The following is a 7,009-nucleotide window of genomic DNA, read 5'->3' on the forward strand; positions in this document are numbered from 1 at the left end:
GTGGGGGGATCAGAATGGGGGTTAAGGATAGGGCCATCAGAGGGAGGGGTTAGAGTGAGGTGGTTTCACCATGATGAGAAAAACAGTGGCTTCTCTCTTTGGGGAATCTCCCTTGTGGGTTCCAGAGCACTAGTGGATACTGATGGGGACTGTCCCTGGGGTTTGTCAGCACTCTGTGGCTATGGCCCAGTAAGCCAGGCATATCAGCAGGAGAGGTGTATGCAAACCCACCATACAGAGGAATGGAGACTCAGTGAGAAAGCAGAAGCTTCTGAGGTTTCAGAAGTGTTTAGAGGCACAGCCTCCAAACAGCCACCACTCAGTCTTCAAAGCCCATCATGATGTCATGGGCCACAGAAGGTGATGGCCAAGCTTGGTGGAACAACCAAGCATTTCATAGCCCTCCTGAGGCAGGAGAGGAAAACAGGAAAGTAATGGGGACATGGGACAGGAAAGGGCCACCCTGAGCCTCACTTGCTCCTTCCTGCTGAGGAAGTCGGGAGACTTTGGACACCACTGATAACGTCCAAATTGCCCACTGAGACAGCACGTGTTGTCCTAAAGACCTTGCCATCAAAGATATTAGCCTGTGCTAAAATGTGACTCAAAAGGTCTAGTAATGCTTCCTCTCACCCTACGTCTAAAGATGCCCTTCAGACAGCCACCTTACAACATCCTCTCACCCTACATCTAAAGATGCCCTTCAGACAGCCACCTTACAACATCCTCTCACCCTACATCTAAAGATGCCCTTCAGACAGCCATCTCACAACTTTTTTTTACAAGAAAATTCTTTAACTCCTTACCTTGTTGTAAGCTACACCCTCTGAACAATGTTAAAGCAATGTTAAAGCAATGTTAAAGACAGGGAAGGCTGCTTCTTATCAGTTTTTAGAGCCCTCGTTCAGGAGGACCCCGAATTCTGTACACAACCACAGAGAGAAAGAGCTCAGCACTCCTCATCTTTGAAAGCCTGAACCCACGCTCTCCGGTATGGCTCTCTTCTGCCCCTGAACATCTTTATTTCTATTTTTAAAAATATATTTTAATTGAAATAGAATTAAATCACTCCCCTGCCCCTTTATATTTTCAATAAACAGCAATTCAGGCTGGTGAGATGGCTCAGTGGGTAAAAGTGATCACATATAGCCCGACAACCTAAATTCCATGTCTGGAACTCACCAGGGACAGTAGGGAACTGATTCCCAAAAGTTGTCCTCTGTCCTCTACATGTGCCGCTGGCACACATGTGCCTGCATTCACATACACACAATAAACCAACGACCCCCCAACCCTGCACTCACATGTACACAATAAACAAACAACGCCAACTCTGCTTCTCATTAGCTTGTCCTTGAATTTTTTTCTTCACAGAAGCAGGACACTAAGAGAATAGGGACTCTTCCAGTACTAGTGACAGAGGAGCTTCTGTCTCCATCTCCGCTGACACTCTCCCAGGCCCTTCCCATGTTCAGGAACACTGTGACAAGATGTCTGTCCCATGCCCTGTGCAGGTGGTCACATTCACAGAGGCACCATCTCCACCTTCTTCAATTTCTTTTCTTGGTATATAGAGCAGAGGCCAGGAGGCCAGCAACATCAGGAGCTGGGGATGATGCCAGCTGTAGACCATCGGCCCAGAGCCTGCACTGTTCCTGATGCTGACTGAAAGTCTGTTTTAGAATGGCATACTTACTTCCTCATCTTTTCCAGTGTTGAATCCTTAACACCATCTGTGGGTCTGTCTGTACAAACATGTAACTGTTTTGTGGAACAAGGGAACAGACCAAGAGGGAAAAAGACCATAGTGAAGCAAAGTGGCAAAAGAAAATTGGTGACAGCCAGTGGTCAGTGTGGCATGTTGGCACAAACCTCATCCTTGAGGAGCACCTGATGTCACTATGGATGTCACTGATGGACTTTCAGGTACCCAATGTACTTGGCTGATGCAGGCCAGGTCAATGACCTGTCTCTGGCATTCGTTCTGGTAAGGACATAGAACCAGAGGTGTGTGTGTGTGTGTGTGTGTGTGTGTGTGTGTGTGTGTGTCTGTCTGTCTGTCTGTCTGTTTGTCTGTCTGTCTAAGTATATGCACTTCTGACTACACCTGTATGCATGAATGCAGGTGTCAGAAAAGGGTGGCCAGTGTCCCTATCTACACTCTTTACCAGTTTCTTTGAGGCAGGCTCTCTCCCCAGACCAGGGGCTCATGTCTTCTTAGCTAGGCTGGAAGCCAGAAGACACTAGAGATCCTTCCATGCTATGGTTATTCTTGGTTGTTGACTTGACTACATCTGGTATTAACTAAAACCCAAGCATTTGGGTAGACCTGTGTTGTAGTAATTATTTAAAAACGGCCTCTGGTCAAACCGACTATCTAAGCTGTGGCGGCTCTGCCTAGCTCAGCCATCATGTTACATGGCCAGAGGCCACGTTCATGCCACAGCTAGAAAAAGCCAGCCAAAAACACCAACCCTGCCAACCACGAGATGCCAGCGTGGGAGATGACTCTGCCAATCTTCCATGCTGTCTCCACAAGCTGGGCATTGCCCAGACCATCCTGCCAACCACGTGGGCCCAGTAAAAAAATGAGACTCTAATGCTTAAATTATCCAAAGGCTTATATATTTAATAATGATCAATAACAAGATGCCCATATAATCAGACGTGTAATGCAATACCCAACCTAGATATACCAACTACCTTTGACTGCTAAAGACAACCAAACATCAGCCTCCATGTTCCCCTCTCTCGTTCTCCGTCTCCCTCTCTTAGCTCCCCCTCTTCCTTTTTCTCCTCCTCTCTTTTCCTCTTCCTCTCCTTACTCCTCCCACCTTAGCTCCTCCTACAGACCTGTGGGGGATTTATCCTAATCATTTCAAGTAGGAAGACCCCCCCCTCTGGGCCACACCTGCTGACAGTCTGTATAAAAGACACAAAAGAAGGAAGCTCTGTCTTTATTTGCTTGACTTTACTCTCAGTCAAATGCACTCCTTTAGCACCATTAAAGCCTACTTCTTCAGGATTTTGGCATATAATAAAGACAGCTGAGACATCCAGCTTCATATACTAGATGACTACTGCGTTCTTGGAGCTTCTGTTGGTAGACTACTTTTGTTGAACTAACTGGACCACAGCCTATAAGCCACTTTAACACACACACACACACACACACACACACACACACACACACACACACACATTTCTGTTCCCCTAGAGAACCTTGACTAATTAATACATCCTGCCTTGGTCCCCTGGGATCTGAAGTTACAGGCATGCAAAGGATGCCTTGGTTGTAAAGTGGATATGGAAATCCCAACTCTAGTCTTCATGATTGCACAACATATACTCTTAACCAGTAAAGGCATCACTCTAGAGGTACGATTCTTGCTGAGATGCAGGATCTCTGGCTCTGAAAAAAAAAGGCTCCGTGTTAGGACACATGGGACAAACAAAAGCCATTTCCTCTTAGAGAACTTCCTTCTAGAACACAGGAAGGTGGCCTTGCTAATGATCTAGGTCTAGGCAGAAACCTCAGGCCACACATGATGGTCAAATCGAGAGCTAGACCTTGGCTGGGTGTGGTGAAGGACATTTGTAACAATCCCAAAACTCAGGAGGCAGAGGTAGGAAGATTCTGAGTCCTAGGTTAGCCTAAGCTACCCAGCAAGGCCTTGTCTCAAAACAACGATAGTAATAAAATAAATGAATAAATAGGAACCCCACTTTGAATTCTGGTGGAGGGTCATAAATTTGAGAACAGCCTGGGTTATATAGTAAGACTGTCTCACATTCTCCCCCTCCAAAAATTTAAAAACCAAACAAATGAACAAGCAGCTTTTGTTTTAGCACATGGAAAGCTGGGGCAAAAGGGTCATGCATTTTAAACTTATCTGAGCTACAGAGTGAACCTCTGTCCAATACCAAAACAGCCCTACTTTGTCTTTCTAGGATTGCATAATGCCTTCCAAATTTCTTGGTGGTTTGGATAAGATTTATGCTCACCCCGAATTCATGCTCTGGAAGCTTGGTCCCCCCATGTGGCAGTGTTGAAGTGGTGGACTGTTTAAAAGGTGGGACCTGGTGGAAGAGAGGTGGATGGTGGCCTCTGCCCTTATGGATTGATTAATGCTGGTTTTGTGGGAATAGTTTAGATCTGACAGTAATGAGCTGGCTTTCAGAAAGCAAGCTACTGGGAATCAAGGCCTGGCTCTCCTTAGTCCCTGTTGCACATGACTGCCTTCCTTACCCCTTCTTTGCCTTATGGTGAAGCAGCCATAGTGGCCTTTGCTGGGGTAGTTATCACCATGCTGCATTGATGCCCCCACCACCAGACTCGTGAGCCAAATGAAACTCCTTTAGTTTTATGTTACATTGCATCAGGTAGTTTGTCATAGCAAAGCAAGATGGAACAAAGCAGCAGTCATAGAATGACTCACAGTGAATCAAGCTCTTTTCTTTGAGCTCTGCAGACATAGCCCCAGGCTAGAGATTTCTGGAAGCTCCGGATGTTACACATTGGCTGAACATAACATCTCAGTATCTGCCTGAACTTTCCTTACTCTGGCAGATGTTCTAGGCTCATGGCAGATGTTCTAGGCTCATAGGTACGTCCAATCTGTTTCTGCCGTGTGACTGTGTAAGATACGTATGTTTAGCTACGTATATGTACAATGTCTATGTGCATGCTCTTGGGGACCAGAAGTCAACATTGGGTGTCTTCCTTGATCATTCTCTATCTTATTGATTGAGGCAAGGTCTCTAGTGAGCCTTGAGCTCATAGGTTTGGATATCCTAGTTGTACAACGACCTCCAGGAGTCTGCTTGTCTCTAACCCCACAGCCCTGGGGCTATAGACACATGCCACCATGCCTGGGTTTTACATGGGCCCTGGAGATGAAAAATTGAGTCGTGATGATATGCAGCAAACACTTCACTGACTGAGCTACCTCCGCAGGCCCTGTATTCAACCTTATGAGATTGTTATGATTGTCATCTACAAAGTTCACAACTAAGAATTGCACAGTTGAGTTGCAAAGAAAAAAGGAAACACTGGATATTGTTTCAAATCAGATGCTAGGCTGCCTTTACAAGTACCCTATGCTACATGCAACTGAACATACTTGTACCTAGAGGTGAAGGTGTCACTGGATTACCAAAAGGGCCCCTATTTTTGTAGGAGCTGGAGTCTTTCCTGGGCGGGACTTGCTTACTGGGCCTGTGTGGGCCTCAGCCCCCTACACTGTGTCACAGCCATGTCCTCTCTTGCTCTGACACGGTGGTTTGGAAAGTCACAGAGAAAGACAAAATTAGAGCTGTCCAGTTATTATTGGAGGCCACTGCACTCCAGGACACTGGCAACAAGGATTAACTCTGGTAGTGTGCCATCCTGGGTTTCTTTGTGTTGTTGAAGCATTCACCCACCTGCTCTGATATCACCACACTCCACAGTATCGACGGAGTGCAGAGGCTGGGGGAGAGGAGAGCTCAGATGGGAAACACTTTAGTTCTTATTAGACAATTAGGTGAATCCTTGGAGTTCGTTGTCTTCCAGGTCAGGGTTTTGTTATCCCCCTTCTGAAAGTTTTAACTCAGTAGCAGGGCTCTGATGGTGAAGCCCTGAGATGTGTTTGGAAGAAGGTTGTACATCTGGTCTGCACAGCACTAACGTCTGTCCTCCTGGTCCTGGCACTCAGTTATGCTCAGCAAAAAAGCTGAGAGAGAGAGAGAGAGAGAGAGAGAGAGAGAGAGAGAGAGAGAGAGAGAGAGAGACAGAGAGAGACAGACAGAGACAGAGAGAGAGAGAGAGAGAGAGAGAGAGAGAGAGAGAGAGAGAGAGACCTCCAAGGACCAAAGCATGATGCTCCACTCTTCTGGCAGTGAGGAGATGCACTGTGGTACTGAATGCTCCTTCTGGCACCCATCATCTTGGTGGGCCACCTCTGATACTCAAGAGAGCCTGAGTCAGGGAGTCAGAAGCCAGAATTGCTTCCCCTCTGCCTCTTAGTCACTCCCTTTGAACCCAAGAACCCAGCCCTTAGAGGTGAATGTTAACTGGCACAACCCACCTAGGAACTTAGATGTTTATGTGTGTGTATATCTGCATCATGTGGACTCACCCGTATTCCCGCATCTGGAAGTCAGAGGTCAATGTCAGGGGTATTCAACCACTCTCCAGCTTATGTATTTATTTAGAGACAAGTTATCGTACTAAAACGAACTCACAGAGTCAGCCTGGCAGTCTCACCACTGAGCTCAGGATCATATCTCCACTCTGCAGTACTGGGGTTACAATGACACAGTATTGTGCTTTGCCTTTTTTTAAAACATGGAATTCGGAGGGAATCGGCCATGTTCGTGAGGTATCTCTCAGCACTCATCTCCGTGTTTAAGACAGGATCTCACGTATCCCAAGCTGGCCTTGAACTGGATATGTATCTGAATATGACCGATCCCCCCTCCTCCCTCCACCCCCCCAGTACTGAATTATAAGCCTGTGCAGCCCTGTCTGGTTTAATGAAGCACCGGGTTGAACTCAGAGCCTTGAGCTTGCAAGGCCAGCACTCTACCAACTTAGGGACACCCCTAGTCCCTACCTAGGAATTTTTCTGGCATCCTTGATTGATTCCTTTCCCCACTAGAAGTAAGGAAAAGTCCTTGAAAATGTCAGACAGGTGAGCTGCCCCACCCCATGCTGGAATGCTCTGGACAGAGCCTAAGGCTTTCCACTCCTGGAACTTCACTGGGGTTCAGGGAAGAGTCTAGATTGCCTGTTCGGGTTTATTCCTCGTGGTCTCACCTGCTGTTTGTCATTCAGCTCCAGCCTGAGACAGGCTGAGTGGATTGGCACTAAAGCAGGCGATTTATATTCTGAGCAGAGTTTAAATGAACTGCGCAGAAGTCAAATCTCGAATTGTTCTTGTTTACCTTGAGCAGGGCTGAAGATTTAGGCTTGGGTCCATCCAAATTCCTAATGGGCCGACTGCCCCAATTACAGATGATGCTGCAG

The sequence above is a fragment of the Arvicanthis niloticus genome, chromosome 10, assembly GCF_011762505.2.
Source record: "Arvicanthis niloticus isolate mArvNil1 chromosome 10, mArvNil1.pat.X, whole genome shotgun sequence".
NCBI lineage: Eukaryota > Metazoa > Chordata > Mammalia > Rodentia > Muridae > Arvicanthis > Arvicanthis niloticus.